This window comes from Haematobia irritans, chromosome 1, assembly GCF_050003625.1.
Source record: "Haematobia irritans isolate KBUSLIRL chromosome 1, ASM5000362v1, whole genome shotgun sequence".
Taxonomy (NCBI): domain Eukaryota; kingdom Metazoa; phylum Arthropoda; class Insecta; order Diptera; family Muscidae; genus Haematobia; species Haematobia irritans.
Window position 1 is genome coordinate 64,991,343 of NC_134397.1, and position 18,712 is coordinate 65,010,054.

Genomic DNA, 18,712 nt, shown 5'->3' on the forward strand with positions numbered 1-18,712 from the left:
ATCCAAATACACTTGTTTTTTTAAGAGCTCGACTTTTTGAGATATACGGTTATGTTCAAAATTAAGGCACTTCCGCTATATATATTGGAATAACTTGAAAACAATTCATCATATTAAATTAAAAAAAAAACAAGTAAGGAAAGTCTAAAGTCGGGCGGGGCCGACTATATTATACCCTGAGTCGGGCGGGGCCGACTATATTATACCCTGCACCACTTTATAGATCTAAATTTTCGATACCATATCACATATGTCAAATGTGTTGGGTGCTATAAATAAAGGTTTGTCCCAAATACATACATTTAAATATCACTCGATTTGGACAGAATTTAATAGACTTTTACAAAATATATAGACTCAAAATTTAAGTCGGCTAATGGACTAGGGTGGAACACAATGTTAGTAAAAAAATATGGGAAACATTTAAACCTGAAGCAATCTTAAGGAAACTTCGCAAAAGTTTATTTATGATTTATCGCTAGATATATATGTATTAGAAGTTTAAGAAAATTAGAGTCATTTTTTCAACTATTCGACTAAGCAGTGGCGATTTTACAAGGAAAATGTTGGTATTTTGACCATTTTTGTCGAAATCAGAAAAACATATATATGGGAGCTATATCTAAATCTGAACCGATTTCAACCAAATTTGGCACGCATAGCAACAATGCTAGTTCTACTCCCTGTGCAAAATTTCAACTAATTCGGAGCAAAAAATTAGCCTCTGTGGTCATATGAGTGTAAATCGGGCGAAAGCTATATATGGGAGCTATATCTAAATCTGAACCGATTTCAACCAAATTTGGCACGCATAGCTACAATGCTCATTCTACTCCCTGTGCAAAATTTCAATTAAATCGGAGTAAAAGATTGGCCTCTGTGGTCATATGAGTGTAAATCGGGCGAAAGCTATATATGGGAGCTATATCTAAATCTGAACCGATTTCCACCAAATTTGACACGCATAGCTATAATGCTAATTCTACTCCCTGTGCAAAATTTCAACTAAATCGGAGCAAAAAATTGGCCTCTGTGGACAAAGGAGTGTAAATAGGGCGAAAGCTATATATGGGAGCTATATCTAAATCTGAACCGATTTGGATGATATTTTGCAAGTTTTTCGAGACTCATAAAATATTTGGATGTACGGAATTTGAGGAAGATCGGTTGATATACACGCCAATTATGACCAGATCGGTGAAAAATATATATGGCAGCTATATCTAAATCTGAACCGATTTTTTCCAAAATCAATAGGGATCGTCTTTGAGCCGAAACAGGACCTCATACCAAATTTTAGGACAAGCGGACTAAAACTGCGAGCTGTACTTTGCACACAAAAATACATCAACAGACAGACAGACAGACGGACAGACAGACAGACAGACAGACAGACAGACAGACAGACAGACAGACAGACAGACAGACGGACATCGCTAAATCGACTCAGAATTTAATTCTAAGACGATCGGTATACTAAACGATGGGTCTCAGACTTTTCCTTCTTGGCGTTACATACAAATGCACAAACTTATTATACCCTGTACCACAGTAGTGGTGAAGGGTATAAAAAAACAGCGTTCTACATAAGCTTAAAAACGATTTTCTGTTCTTAATCGTGTAATCCATTTAAAGAATATAAACTTAATAAAAAACTTGTTTCGAGCTATTCTCCATCAAGTTATATTTAAATTTGCATCGAAGGCGTATAATTTTATACTTTTCTTACTGATTTATTTCTGATTTTAGCACCTAAACTCGAACTTAGTACACACCTTAAGGACTCGCTATAACATAAAAATATAGACTCAAAAAATTGTACTGTGATCCAGATGTAGAGTAAATATAGATCATTTTATTACCACTCATTATGAATATTTTTATGTAAACCAATTTAAAACCGCACTAATTTTAAATTATTAATAGAAATATACAGTTTCTTAATATGTGATTTATTTTAGAGTTATTTATTTTTTATCAATATAAAGTGTTTTTGTTTTCTCTAACATCACACCATTCACTTATCAGTTTCTAAAATGTTACGAAATAAATTTATTTTTATTAATAAACACAAATACCGCACGCAAGCGCGCCACGTGTGCGCTTCATAAATGCATCAACAGAACTGAATGCACCAATAAAACTCAAAGACACAAATAGTCATAAAGGACACATATGTAAAGAAAAACAACTCCACACACACATGATCCCTTTCTGATCTCGCTATTGCAACAAAACAACTATCACCACAAAAGATACCAACAACACACATTCCATAACATCATCGCAATAACAAACACAAACAAACAAAAAAGATGATGCAATAATTTCATAATTTCTTCTCACTTCAATTTCCAGTATCACGTTTATTGATTAGTTGGTATTCTATCTATAGGATAAGGTAAAATATATTCAAAATTTACGAGGAATCCATAAAAAATTATATACACCCGTCAAGGATTAAACTAACTACTTTTTATTCTACTTTATCTAAAATTTTCAATGTGAGGAAATATACTCCAACTTATAGTAAAAACCGAAATAAGCTGTAGGAAGCCGCCATACGAATCGGTACTGTGGTTAAGTTAATTTTTACTACAAAAATTTTTTTCCATACAAAAATTTTTCTTAGTAAATTGTCCACATTTCGTAGTAAGATTTTTATATTGCCTATGTCTTTTTATAATACAATCAACGATGCATTAACTATTGTATTGGAAATTTATTTAAGGAAAAATCCGTCCCATTTCGTAGTTAGTGAACTAAAAAACATTTACTGAAGTTTTATAAGTTTTCCATTAGCTAAGTTAATTTTCGCAGTGGTTACGAAAAAATGAACTATATTACAGTAAATTTTTTGAACTATGTGGAAGTTAAACTGGTCCTAAAATTAACAAGACACCTTTTTTTCTGTGTATACAACTTTTTTCTCATCTTTAGTTCATGTCATTAAAGTTAGAAATTCTACTAAATAAAATAATGTTCTCATATTTGGCAAAATTCAACATAAATTAATTTAAATTTCTTTTACCCCCATTTTCATGAAGCTCTGTTAGTGCTACGTTAGCTAACGAACTTTTAAACCATTCTATGGACATTTCTGTCACCTTGCCTCTTTATTCCATATGTCAGTTAGGAACTTAATTGCTGAATATTTTTCTGTTAAATTTATCCGGAGAGAAGATATTTGCAATGTACTTTCGGTTAACTGGCAGTTAAAGCCAGTTAAAGTTAAATCGGCTATAGAAATTTTCATTGACTTTTTTCTCAGGGTAAAGAGAGAAAATCATCGATTTTGTGCTTCTCTTACACATCTCCCTTGTATAACCATCATGCCTTTAGTCTTCATACTTACATTGGAGTTTAATAACTTTAACCTCAAAAACTATGATTGAAATAAACTACCAATTATCTTCAACAAGCTAAACTTCAATGGAAAAGTATGACAAACTTATTAAAGATCAACAAGTTATGGCTAAAGTTAAAAAAAAAATACAACAACCCCTTTAGATTGCTTCAACGAAGAACATCAAAAAAACTATTCGACAAGAAAAATAACAGGAAAATTACAGACAAATCAGTGAAGTATGAAAATATAATGATAGTAATAATGGGCATATGAGTACATATCTATTGACACACAGAACACAGAAAACAAACATACCCCCGTAAATTTAAAGTTATTACAAAATTTAAAAGAAACGGAAAATGTCTACAAATCAAAAGCATTAATAATCATTAAAATCATGCATACAAAATTCAAAGTCATATGCAATTTAACGGTTTCAAAAAAGGTACCATTGCAGTTAGACTCGCTTTTATTCACTATGGGATGTCATTTCTCCATACACCACATTCAAATGAAATCTTTTACAATCATAATGAAACTTTTTCAAAGCCTTTTTCGAATCAAAGCAAATATTTATCAAATTAAATCCTTTTTGATGTAAGTTTGTGGGTTTTGGTAATGGGGCATATACACTGAAAAAAGCATGTCCGGTTCCAAAGAGTTTGTCTTTACACTAATAATTTTGGAGCAGAGATTTGAAGTGAGGATACATTTAAGATACAATTCTCTTTTAAATTTGAGTTTTTGGTACTCGATTCTAGGAAATAGATTTTAATTTATTAGTTTTTTCTGAATTTTTCTTCAAGTGCTATCAAAGTCTTTTAAACACGTCTTAACGACAACTTAAATTTTCAAATTCAGACTCGACTTCAAGTAGAAATTATCCTATGTTTCAAGTAAGAAACGTCTTTGTAATAAAGTGTCGTAAAGTATATCCTATTTTTGAACGCTTTTTGATTTGTACGCAATCCATGGCATAGGGTACATACGATTCGGAAAGGAAGAAAGTTACATTGGCTTTAGTGTCCCTCTTTTGAGTGTACAATTAAAGGTAGAGGTATCCTAAAAAGGGTTTTACTTGAAGTAACCTCATCTTTGGCTCAGAATCAATCCTTAGGAGACGGCAAAAATCATAAAAAATCATAAGACAAAAAAAGAGTTTTTGAGAGAAAAAGTAGTTTGGATTCCCAAATTAGTAATTCGGAAGTAGTGCAAACATGCATCATCTCCGATTTGACTTTTTATATAATAACATTGATCTGTCCAACAATGTGCCGACCAGGAATGTTAATTTTAAACCCCATAAAATATATATAGATCGACTCAGAATCACCTCCTGAGCACGGTTGCCATATTTGGTAGAATTCTACCAAAATTAGTAGATTTTTTATTGTTTGCTAGATTGGTAAAATTCTTGATGTTTTGGTACTTGACAAATTATCTGTAGAAATAAAATTTTGAGAAAATTTTCTATAGAAATAAAATTTTGAGAAAATTGTCTATAGAAATAAAATTTTGGGAAAATTTTCTTTAAAAATTTTTCTCCAAATCTGTTCTGATTTAAATATTTCGATGGGTTCGATTCCTTCTACGACCGAACACCAAAAAGTTTTTCAGCTGTGGATTATCCCACCTCAGTAATGCTGCACAGAAAAAATATCACCAAAATATTTCCAATTAAAAAGTTAATTGATGTTGAAAATTTTTTCAATTAATAAATTAATTGATACAATTAACTTTTTAATCATGATAGAAACATTAAGTTAATTAAGTCAATGATTGAAATTTTTATAATGTTTAATTAAAAAAATAATTGATACAATTAACTTTTTAATCAAATTCGGAAGACTAATTCAGTTAAAAAAAGTGCTGATTTTTTTTTTACTTTTTTAATTAAAAATGTATTTCAAACAATCATTTGTTAATCCAAATAAAAACTCTAAGCCAATCTAACGAAGTAATTAAAAATAGTTACCTTTTTAAAAATAGTTACCTTAATAAATTAATTGCGTTTTGCAATCAACATCAATTAAATTTTTAATTGAATCAATTAAAAAATTAATTGAATTTTGCTGAAAAAATCAATTAATTTTTTAATCAAGAATTTTTTCTATGTCCAATTAAAATTGTGACTGATACTATCATTTTCGTGATTGAAGACATTTCAATTAAAAAATTAATTGGATCAATTAATTTGGTGATTGAATCAGAGAAAAAATTTTTTGTGTGTGGTGATATTTCTGAGGGTTTCAAGGCTTCTCTAAGTGGTTTCACTGCAATGTGGAACGCCGTTCGGACTCGGCTATAAAAAAGAGGACCCTTGTCATTGAGCTTAACATGGAATCGGGCAGCACTCAGTGATAAGAGAGAAGTTCACAAATGTGGTATCACAATGGACTGAATAGTCTGAGTGAGCCTGATACATCGGGCTGCCTCCTAACCTAACCTAATCTACATTTTCGAGCAAAACCCTCAGAAATGTTACTGAGGTGGGATAATCCACCGCTGAAAAATGTTTGATGTTCGGTCGAAGCAGGTATCGAACCCACGACGTTGTGTATTCAAGGCGGGCATGCTAACCATTCCACCACGGTGACTCCCTGCTCGAAAATGTAAATATACTGGTATCTGTATCGCATTTATTTTTACCGGTCCATTTGGTAAAGCATCGATATAGATATAGACCGATTTCACTTCTTGAGGGTATAGCAGGGGCACTGATAATAAAAATTGCTTGAAAATGAAAGTAAAATTTCCAGATTTTATTCCTCGTAATCATATAAATAATGGCGGTAAAAATCTACAGTAAACTATTATATTTGATTCACGGTGGCGGGTATTTAAGATTCGTCCCGACCGAACTTACTACTACTTTGTTGATTTTCTATACCTTTTTGCGTCATTTAATTATCCAAATTTCATCGGAAGTAGGAAAAATCTATGGATGATCCCGGGATGCTCTTAAAAAGAAATGTTTGTGGAACAACTTCCAATTATTTCTTTTGCTGAGCAAGTAATCTCTGTTTTATGCGCAATTGAGTGTAATGTATACGTCTTACAAACAAATAAAATTATTGTGAATCGACTTGAGACGTCTATAACTTCCTTGGCCTGTGATTAAGACGTCCCATTTGAAATGGCTCGCAAAAAAACTTTAATGATTAATCCTTACCTAATAACTTCCCACTATTAAAACAGGCTGGAATTTTAAAACAAGTAAATAAAACATTACCAACATCACGTTAATTTTATAAAAATTAAAGAAATTGGAAAATGTAGCAAGCAAAGAAAAAAGTAAATTACCAAGCCTTAATATATATTTTTCAAATTAGTGACTTTGAGTAAAAAAACTAAAATCTTAATTAGTGGTTCAACATTAGTGAGTGAACAAATAGAGTTAGTCTATCCATATGCAATCGAAAACATACAGCAAAGCATTTGATAACATTGTGTTTTTTTTTCCTATTTTTTAATTGCAAAGTTACATAAAGTCAATACTTTTGTCTATCCGGGCTCCCTCATAATTAGACTTACAAAAATCATTAGGCCAGAACGCAGAGAAAAACCCCATTTTTTATTTTGTCATTTACCATATAAATTACTTGTATGTTACATATTTTAAATAAAAATACAAGACAATGTACATAAAACCAATAAAATTCGAACATGTTTATCTTCCTTACATTTTATGAGTTTTTGAAAATTTTTATAACACATACATATATTTAGACATATAGAATATTTAGGCCCTACCCAGAAAATAAAAAGAAACAGTTGATGTATTAGGGTGGAATGCAGAAAAAATACGATAACATTAATAAAATAAATAAGAAAGAGATAACTCACCCAGAAAAGGCCTATGATCACCTTCTAGAGCAAAATGTTATTTTGGAATGGTGAACATGTACCATGTTAGCGGCAACCATGTTAATTTCTCTGTTATTACACGGAAAAAAATGTTACCAAAATATTTCCAATTAAAAAGCTTACTGAAACTGAAAACCTTTTCAATTAAAAATCTAATTGAATCTTATGTACCCTCCACCATGGATTGCGTAAAAACTTCTATGAAAGACTGTCATCCACAATCGAATTACTTGGTTTGGGGTAATACTTACCGATGGCAAGGTATCTTAAAACTTCTTAACACCGTTTTCTAAATTGTGAGTTAGTCCATACGTGGTATATATTAGACACGCAAAGGAAAAACAACGTTTGGAAAACATGTACCGAAAATGTTGTTCTTTTGTTAGAGTTTTTTCAATTGCTTCGAAAATTTTAAACTTTTATCACCAAAAAAATTCGTTCGTTACAAAATTTTTACTTTTTCAATAAAAAAATTTATTTTTGAAACAACAAAACAGTCCATTTCGTTTATATCAAAAACTGTTCTTTTCTGACTTTAGGTCTTTAATAAGACACATTTTACAGTTCAAAATTTAATATACTACAATGAACATAATGTTGGACATTTTTTCGGAATCTTCCGAACATATCTGGAATATATGTAAAAAAAAAAAAAAAAAAAAAACTTTGATCGAAGCAGGGATCGAAACCACGACCCTTGGCATGCAAGTCGGACGTAGCAACCATTGCTCCACGGTGCCAAACTAAATGTTCAGTGGTTAGTGTGTTGGCTTACAAAGTGCATGGTCCGCGGTTCGATTCTCCGTCCAGGCGAAAGGTAAAAAAAAATTTAAAAATTTATGAAATCGTATAATTTCTTCTACATTGTTGGTATTACAGGAACAGGTGTTAAGAACTAAAAAACCTGCACGCAGAGAAGGAATATGATCACCACAACCATGTTTCAAGAGCAAAATGTTACTTTTTCACGGAAAACATGTAGCATGTTTGTCGAAACCATGTTCTTCTCTCGAAAATTATTTATCTGATCTCGTAAATCATGTTATGTTTAACGAGAAAAGAATATTTTTGCGACAAACATGCTACATGGTCGCTTTGAAAAAGTGACATGTTGCTCTTGAAACATTTTTGAGGTGAGCATATTCCTTCTCTGGGTGTGGATGTGAGAAAGATGTGAGGGAAAATGCAATTAGCTAGAATTTTTTTTTTTTGAGTTAGTCTTTGTGAAATTGTTTTTACATCCTGGAAAAGAATAAATGTTTATCACAAAAGGTATATAATTTTCTTCCAAATACACTTCCTTACAGCGAAAAGCAAATGAGAAACGAACTTTGTTTGTCTAAAATTTCGTTTGGGAGGAAAGAATTATTTCTTTGCGTGTATGTATAGGTAAGTCTACAGATAACTACGAATCGTTATCGACTTTTGCACGTTACTTAGAGAGCCAGAATTGAAATATGGAGGTCGCTTATGTGGGGGCTATATACAATTATGAACTTGATATGGACCAATTTTTGTGTGATTGGGAATAGATTTATCTGAGGGCTATATATAACTATAGATCGATATGTACCTAGTTAGGCATGGTTGTTAACGGCCACATACTAGCACAACGTACCAAATTTCAACTGACTGGGATGAAATTTGCTCCTCCAAGAGGCTCCAAAACCAAATCCCGGAATAGGTTTATATGTGGGCTATATATGATTATGGACTGATATGGACCACTTTTGGTAAATATCATATACTAACACCATGTACCAAATATCAACTACATCGGATGATTTTTGTTTCTCCAAAACCACATTTCGGGATCAGTTTATATGGGGGCCTATATTTAATTATGGACTGATATGAACCAAATCATGCATGGTTGTTGGATACCATATACTAACATCACGTACAAATTTCAACCGAATGGGATGAATTTTACACATCCACGAGGCTCCAGAGGTCAAATCAGGGGATCGGTTTATATGGGGGCTATATATAATTATGGACCCATATGGACCAATTTTTGTGTGGTTGATAAAAACTAGATACTAACACCATGTACCAAATTTCAGTTCGGCCAGGCCGAAGCTTATGTACCCTCCACCATGGATTGCGTAGAAACTTCTACTGAAGACTGTCATCCACAATCGAATTACTTGGGTTGCGGTAACATTTGCCGATGGCAAGGTATCTTAAAACTTCCTAACACCGTAATATATACCACATAGTCCATACGTGGTGTATTTTAAACTAAAAAGGCCGATTAAATACGTATATAATTAAGTTTAAAGTTTCTATAGAAATAAAATTTTGACAAAATAAAATTTTGACAACATTTTCTATAGAAGTAAAATTTGGACAAATTTTTCTATAAAAATAAAATTTTAACAAAATTTTCTATAGAAATAACATTTTGACAAAACTTTCAATAGAAATAAAATTTTGACAAAATTTTCAATAGAATTACAATTTTCACAGCATTCTCTATAGAACTAAAATTTTGACAACATTTTCTACAGATATAAAATTTTGCCAAAATTTTCTATAAAAGTAAAATTTGACAAAATTTTCCATAAAAATAAAATTTTCACAAAATTGTCTAAAGAAATAAAATTTTGACAAAATTTTATATAGAAATAAAATTTTGGTAGATTATTTTTGGCTCGAGTGGCAACCATGATTATGAACCGATATGGACCAATATTTGTTTGATTGGGGATCGGCTATATATAACTATAGACCTATATGGACCAATGTTGGCATGGTTATTAGCGGCCATATACTAACACCACGTTGGAAATTTCAACCGGATGGGATGAATTTTGCTTCTCCAAGAAGCTCCGGAGATCAAATCTAGGGAACGGTTTATATGGGGGCTATATATAATTATGGACCGATATGGACCAATTATTGCATGGTTGTTAGAGACCATATAACACCACGTACCAAATTTCAACCGAATCGGAGGAATTTTGCTCCTCCAAAAGGCTCCGGAGGACAAATCTGGGGATCGGTTTATATGGGGGCTATATATAATTATGGGCCGATATGGACCAATTCTTGCATGGTTGTTTGAGACTATATACTAACACCATGTACCAAATCTCAACCGGAACGAATAAATTTTGCTCCTGCAAGAGGCTCCGGAGGTCAAATCTGGGGATCGGTTTATATGGGGGCTATATATATTTATTAACCGATATGGACCAATTTTTGCATGGTTGTTAGAGACCATATACTTACACCATGTACCAAATTTCAGCCAGATCGGATGAAATATGCTACTCTTATAGGCTCCGCAAGCCAAATCTGGGGGTCCGTTTATATGGGGGCTATACGTAAAAGTGGACCGATATGGCTCATTTGCAATACCATCCGACCTACATCAATAACGACTACTTGTGCTAAGTTTCAAGTCGATAGCTTGTTTCGTTCGGAAGTTATCGTGATTTCAACAGACGGACGGACGGACATATTTAGATCGATTCAGAATTTCACCACGACCAAGAATATATATACTTTATGGGGTCTTAGAGCAATATTTCGATGTATTACAAACGGAATGACAAAGTTAGTATACCCCCATCCTATGGTGGAAGGTATAATTAATTAGTATAATTAATTTATTAAATAATCAAACTCGGAAAACTAAGTCAGGTGAAAAAATGATTGAATTGTTTTAATTAAAAGAAAAGAAAGGAAAGTCGAAAGTCGGTCGAGGCCGACTATATTATACCCTGTAGCATATTGCAGATCTACATTTTCTACACCATCCCAAATCCTTCAAATTTGTTAGAAGCTATATTTAAAGTTAATGTTCCCATATACATATGATTTAAATATATGTACATGGGAACATAAACCTTTATGACCCGATCTTGACACAATTTGTAAGACTTCTACAAAATCTATAGACTTAAATTTAAGTTGGTTACTGCCCTATGGTGGAACACAATTTTAGTAACAAAACTATGAGAAATTCTTAAATCTAAAACAAGTTTTTGACAGATTCCCAAAATTACATTTTTGATTTATCGGTCGATAGTATGTATTAGAGTTATAGAAAAGGGTGAATCAGTTTTATAAGTTTTCGACTTAGCAGTGGCGATTTTACAAGGAAAGTCTGTGTATTTTGGTCATTTTTACCCAAATCGGATAATTCTATATATGGAGGCTTGGTCTAAATCTTAGCCGATTTTGACTAAATTTGGCACACATTGCTAAAATGTCAATTGTACTGCCTGTGTAAAATTTCAAGTAAATCGGTGCGAACTACTTTGAACTACGGTGGTCATATGTGTTTGATCCATTTCCTGTAGGGTGCATATCGGTCGACAGATATATATGTGGGAGCTATATCTAAATCTGAACCGATTTCAACAAACCTTGTCATGCATATCCAGATCCTTAATTCTACCCCACGTGCAAAATTGCATGTAAATCCGAGTGAAACTAAGGACTCTGTGACAATATGAGTGTAAATCGGGTGAAAGTTATATACGGGAGCTATATCGAAATTTGAACCGATTTCAACCAAATTCGACATCCACAGTAAGAATGTTAATTTTACTCCATGTGCAAAATTTCACGTACATCGGTGTAAAACTCTGCCTTCTGGGGCTATATATATATCGGCCGAAAGATATGTATGGTAGCTATATCTATGTCTGAACCGATTTCTTCCAAAATCAAAAGGGTTCTATTCTGACCCAGAACACAAAACACAAATTTCAAGTCGATTGGACTAAAACTGCGAACTGGACTTTGATCACAAAAATGTGTTCACAGACAGACGGATATGGCTAGATCGCCTTAGGGGCAAGGTTGCCACAGTTGGTAGAATTCTACCTAAAATGGTAGATTTTTTACTGTTTGGTAAATTGGTAGAATTGTTATTGTTTTGGTAGATTATTTATTCCTCTCCAACTAAGATAAAAATAAACTTTTGTCAATTTTTTTTATAGAAATAAAATTTTGACAAAATTTTCTACAAAAATACATTTTGACAAACTTTTTTAAGGAAATAAAATTTTGACAAAATTTTCTATAGATATAAAATTTTGACAAAATTTTCTATGGATATAAAATTTTGACAAAATTTTAATAGAAATAAAATTTTATTTATTGTTTTGATCTTAGCTTGGATGGACGCAACTTACGAAATTACCACATTCCTCATCATCATCCTCTACTTGCAACAAAATTATCAACCAATTATCAGAATAAATTCGGGTAATTCACTAAACCCAAAGTGAAACACACTTGAATCTTTCGAAAAAAAGGTTTATTTTTCAAAATAAAATTTTGACAAAATTTTCTATAGAAACAAAATTTTGACAAAATTTTCTATAAAAATAAAATTTGACAAAATTTTCTATAGAAATAAAATTTTGCAAAATAACATTATTTTGTTTGGTAGTTTTTTGGTTAATTTTTCTCCAGATTTTGGTAGATTATTTTGGGCCCGAGTGGCAACCGTGCTCAGGAGCCGACCCTGAGCATTATTGCCAAAGACATCGTGTGTCTATCTCGTCTCCTTCTGGGTGTTGAAAACATATGCACTAACTTATAATACCCTGTTCCACAGTGTGGCGCAGGGTATACAAATAATTGATACAATCAATTTTAACAAAATTAACAAATTCTATAGGTACAGATTTAATTTAATACTTTGTGAGCTCAAATTAAACATAATTTTAATAATACCAACAATATTTTGTTTGTACCAATCCTGAAAATATATATGCTTGACGGAGAATGTGTTTGGGAGCATATGTTAAAGAATCTATTTTTTTTTTTTTGAGGGTGTAAATGGCCCATAAATAGATATTGCAGTGTCTTTTTAGTTAAAACAAGTATATACGGCCGTAAGTTCGGCCAGGTCGAAGCTTATGTATCCTCCACCATGGATTGCGTAGAAACTTCTACTGAAGACTGTCATCCACAATCGAATTACTTGGGTTGCGGTATCACTTGCCGATGGCAAGGTATCTTAAAACTTCCTAACACCGTCTTCTAAATTGCAAGGCAGTCCATATGTGGTATATATTAAACTAAAAAGGGCCAATTAAATACGCATATAAATAACTTTAACAAAATTTTTAATAGAAATAAAATGTTGATAAAAATTTCTATACAAATAAAATTTTGACAACATTTTCTATAGAAGTAAAATTTGGACAAATTTTTCTATAGAAATAAAATTTTAACAAAATTTTCTAGAGAAATAAAATTTTAACAAAATTTTCTATAGGAATACAATTTTGACAAAATTTTCTATAGAAATAAAATTTTGACAAAATTTTCTATAGAAATAACATTTTGACAAAACTTTCAATAGTAATAAAATTTTGACAAAATTTTCAAAAGAATTACAATTTTGACAACATTCTCTATAGAACTAAAATTTTGACAACATTTTCCAAAGATATAAAATTTTGCCAAAATTTTCTATAAGAATCAAATTTTGACAAAATTTTCCATAAAAATAAAATGTTGACAAAATTTTCTATAGAAATAAAATTTTGGTAGATTATTTTTGGCTCGAGTGGCAACCATGATTATGAACCGATATGGACCAATTTTTGTGTGATTGGGGATCGGCTATATATAACTATAGACCTATATGGACCAATTTCGGCATGATTATTAGCGGCCATATGCTAACACCACGTTGCAAATTTCAACCGGATCGGATGAATTTTGCTTCTCCAAGAGGCTCCGGAGATCAAATCCGGGGAACGATTTATATGGGGGCTATATACAATTATGGACCGATATAGACCAATTTTTGCATGGTTGTTAGAGACCATATAACACTACGTATCAAATTTAAACATAATCAGATGAATTTTGCTCCGGAGGTCAAATCTGGGGATCGATTTATATGGGGGCTATATATATTTATGGACCGATATGGACCAATTCTTGCATTTTTGTTAGAGACTACATACTAACACCACGTTCAAAATTTCAACCGGAACGGACAAAATTTTGCTCCTGCAAGAGGTTTCGGAGGTCAAATCTGGGGATCGATTTATATGGGGGCTATATATAATTATGGACCGATATGGACCAACTTTTGCATGGACCATATACTAATACCATGTACCAAATTTCAGCCGTATCGGATGAAATTTGCTGCTCTTAGAGGATCCGCAAACCTAATCTGGGGATCGGTTTATATGGGGGCTATATATAATTATTGACCGATATGGACCAATTTTTGCATGGTTGTTAGAGACCATATACTAACACCACATACCAAATTTCAACCGGACCGGATGAATTTTGCTCCTCTAAGAGGCTCCGGAGTTCAAATCTGGGGCTCGTTTTATATGGGGGCTATATATAATTATGGACCGATGTGGACCAATTTTTTACATGGTTGTTAGAGACCATATACTTACACCATGTACCAAATTTCAGCCAGATCGGATGAAATATGCTACTCTTATAGGCTCCGCAAGCCAAATCTGGGGGTCCGTTTATATGGGGACTATACGTAAAAGTGGACCGATATGGCCCATTTGCAATACCATCCGACCTACATCAATAGCAACTAAAGGGTGATTTGTTAAGAGCTTGATAACTTTTTTTTTTTAAAAAACGCCTAAAATTTGCAAAATCTCATCGGTTCTTTATTTGAAACGTTAGATTGGTCCATGACATTTACTTTTTGAAGATAATTTCATTTAAATGTTGACCGCGGCTGCGTCTTAGGTGGTCCATTCGGAAAGTCCAATTTTGGGCAACTTTTTCGAGCATTTCGGCCGGAATAGCCCGAATTTCTTCGGAAATGTTGTCTTCCAAAGCTGGAATAGTTGCTGGCTTATTTCTGTAGACTTTAGACTTGACGTAGCCCCACAAAAAATAGTCTAAAGGCGTCAAATCGCATGATCTTGGTGGCCAACTTACCGGTCCATTTCTTGAGATGAATTGTTCTCCGAAGTTTTCCCTCAAAATGGCCATAGAATCGCGAGCTGTGTGGCATGTAGCGCCATCTTGTTGAAACCACATGTCAACCAAGTTCAGTTCTTCCATTTTTGGCAACAAAAAGTTTGTTAGCATCGAACGATAGCGATCGCCATTCACCGTAACGTTGCGTCCAACAGCATCTTTGAAAAAATACGGTCCAATGATTCCACCAGCGTACAAACCACACCAAACAGTGCATTTTTCGGGATGCATGGGCAGTTCTTGAACGGCTTCTGGTTGCTCTTCACTCCAAATGCGGCAATTTTGCTTATTTACGTAGCCATTCAACCAGAAATGAGCCTCATCGCTGAACAAAATTTGTCGATAAAAAAGCGGATTTTCTGCCAACTTTTCTAGGTAATAAAATTCAATGATTTGCAAGCGTTGCTCGTTAGTAAGTCTATTCATGATGAAATGTCAAAGCATACTGAGCATCTTTCTCTTTGACACCATGTCTGAAATCCCACGTGATCTGTCAAATACTAATGCATGAAAATCCTAACCTCAAAAGAATCACCCTTTACTTGTGCCAAGTTTGAAGTCGATGGCTTGTTTCGTTTGGAAGTTAGCGTGATTTCAACAGACGGACGGATGGACGGACATGCTTAGATCGACTCAGAATTTCACCACGACCAAGAATATATATATACTTTATGGGGTCTTAGAGCAATGTGTTACAAACGGAATGACAAAGTTAATATATCCCCCATCCTATGGTGGAGGGTATAAAAATTGAACCTATATTAAATATTCCAAGGGTATTCGCACAACAAAATATCGCAAGGTTTGGGGTATGAATGTGTATATTTATGATCATCCAATGCATTTTACGCAATACTCTTCACTTATGATCTTAATAAGCCTTGAAATTATTTCTAAAACCTTACTTCACATACTACACAAGATATTAAAAAAAAATTGTATGTATAACCCCCACATTGCGGGGATTGCATTTAATTTAGAAATTTTCAAATCAAAAAAAAAAATCATCCCACCCTAATATTCACATTAAATATACTCGTATGCAACTTACACAATTAATTAACCGTAAGCCTAGTGTTGAGAAAATCTTTTTCGTTTTATTTCTTCACTTAATGGTAAATTGAATATCTTATTGAACCATAAATTAAAACTAAAATTTCGTTAAAAAAAGAGGTAAACTAAAAAAACTGCTGCAATATGGGAGGAGAGCTGGAATGTCATATACGAGTACTAGTAATATTGCCTTTCCCTTAAACGTACCTAAATTTTCAAAAGTAGAAGAGACATGTAAATGCCTCACATATATCAAAAAAAAATTATTTTGTCAAAATCAGTCTTGTGTAACCACAAACATTACATTACTATTGGATATGATCCAATACATCAAAATTTTTTTTTTTAACAGCTGTGTCAATTAATGACAAGCCCATTTTGTATTATATTTTTGAAAATTGTAGGCTACATTTCTTCCCTTGATTATTTGGTAAAATATTCAATAGCTCAAGAGCTGTAGTCGAAAAACGGAAAAAATCGGTGGAAAAAATTTTCATTTTTCCACATTTTTAGGGGCTTTGAGCAAGAGGGACTTTGTGTCAAGAGCTATAACTTTGTTAAAGACTGCAAAAATAAATTCACAGCATTTTACGAGCTACAGAAGAAAATTGCAAAAAAGTACTCAAAATTAAATTTGGAGAAAAATCTATAGAGACTCATAAAACACGAACGGCAAACATTTTAACAAAATCCAGAAATTATTTTTCTCCTCCCATCGAGTACTTTCGACTGGGATAAGTGATTTTTTGTTTGGAATTTTTGTGTTGCACTGAAAAAAATATTTACGTAATATTAAAGATTATGCAACCTAAATTTTAGGATGCGCAATTTACAAAATATTTCTTTAAAATAATGACATTTTTTTATATTTTTTTATATTTATAATCTTTACTTCATAAATTGTTTGCATTAAATTTAGGACACAAATTTTGTAAATTTGCGTCCCTGGGTTAAAGTCGCATGTCTTTGAACTAAGACATAAAATAAAGGAACACATTTTTGATTTAAAGAATCAAAGAAATATTGAATCTTTAGATTTGAGATTAAAAAAAAGCTTCAAGTATTGGCTAAGATTTATTTGGAGGCTTTAGCATCTTTTTAAGAAAACATTTTTACTTTGAGGTATCCGCTATAATTTGGATTTTTAAACTGGAATTTGTTTGTACGTAAATAGCTTTATCAATATGCCGCGAAAATAAAATTAAAATTCCTCATTTTAATTTTATTGATTTCTAGATTTAAGGACAGATAGGTCGCTAAAAAATGTCTTTATTTTAAAGAAGCCACATCTTTGCCTCGGAATCAATACCAAAATCCTTAAGAGAACGTCAAAATCTTTGGATTTAAGTAAACTTTCTTTTTGAGTATGTGTTATCGAGAAGTATATAGCCAGTTAACTTGTAAACGGTCATAGAATGCGGCAGATCTCTCGACTATAACAGGTTGGCTGATAAGTCCCCGGTCTGACACATAGATGGCGTCGCTAGTATTAAATGCATATTATTTTCATATAGTACCAACCTTCAAATGATTCGTGTCTGTAAGTCAATTTGGGATGCCCATGGAATAATTTTTATCGATTATCTTGAGAAGGGAAAAACCATCAACAGTGACTATTATATGGCGTTATTGGAGCGTTTGAAGGTCGAAATCGCGGCAAAACGGTCCCATATGAAGAAGAAAAAAGTGTTGTTCCACCAAGATAACGCACCGTCCAACAAGTCATTGAGAACGATGGCAAAAATTCATGAATTGGGCTTCGAATTGCTTCCCCACACACCGTATTCTCCAGATCTGGCCCCCAGTGACTTTTTCTTCAACAAGTCATTGAGAACGATGGCAAAAATTCATGAATTGAGCTTCGAATTGCTTCCCCACACACCGTATTCTCCAGATCTGGCCCCCAGTGACTTTTTCTTGTTCTCAGACATCAAAAGGATGCTCGCAGGGAAAAAATTTGGCTGCAATGAAGAGGTGATCAAAAAATTGGAAGGTCGTTATAATCGTTGTATCGCTCTTGAAGGGAACTATGTTGAATAATAAAAACGAATTTTGACAAAAAAATGCGTTTTTCTTTGTTAGACCGGGGAAAACATGTTTTAAGAGCAAAAAACCATCTAACATGGTTTTCGCAACCATTTTAATTTCTCAAAAATCATGTATCTGATTTCGGCCAGCAGGTTATATTTGACAAGAAAATAACATTTTAGTGACAAACATGTTACATGGTCACCATAGAAAAATAACATTTTGCTCTTGAAACATGTTTGAGGTGATCATATTCCTTCTCTGCGTGCTGTTACATCTGAACATTTAAATTGATTTGAATTGAAGTAGGGATAAATTTAAGACACAATTCTCTGCTAAAATTAAATTTTGCGTACTTGATTTTAAGAAGCAAATTTTAATTTATTCAACGTTTTAGTTTTTTTCTTCATATGCTATCAAAGTCTTTAAAAAAAACGTGTTAACGACAACTTAAATTTTCAA

The 18,712-nt window shown here is 32.7% G+C and overlaps 1 protein-coding gene across 2 annotated transcripts in view; it reads left to right on the forward strand.

Moving 5' to 3' along the window:
• Window positions 1–18,712, forward strand: part of Cad96Cb (protocadherin Fat 4-like Cad96Ca) — a 100,254-nt gene that overhangs the window by 50,749 nt on the left and 30,793 nt on the right. The gene's annotated exons all lie outside the window — the stretch shown is intronic.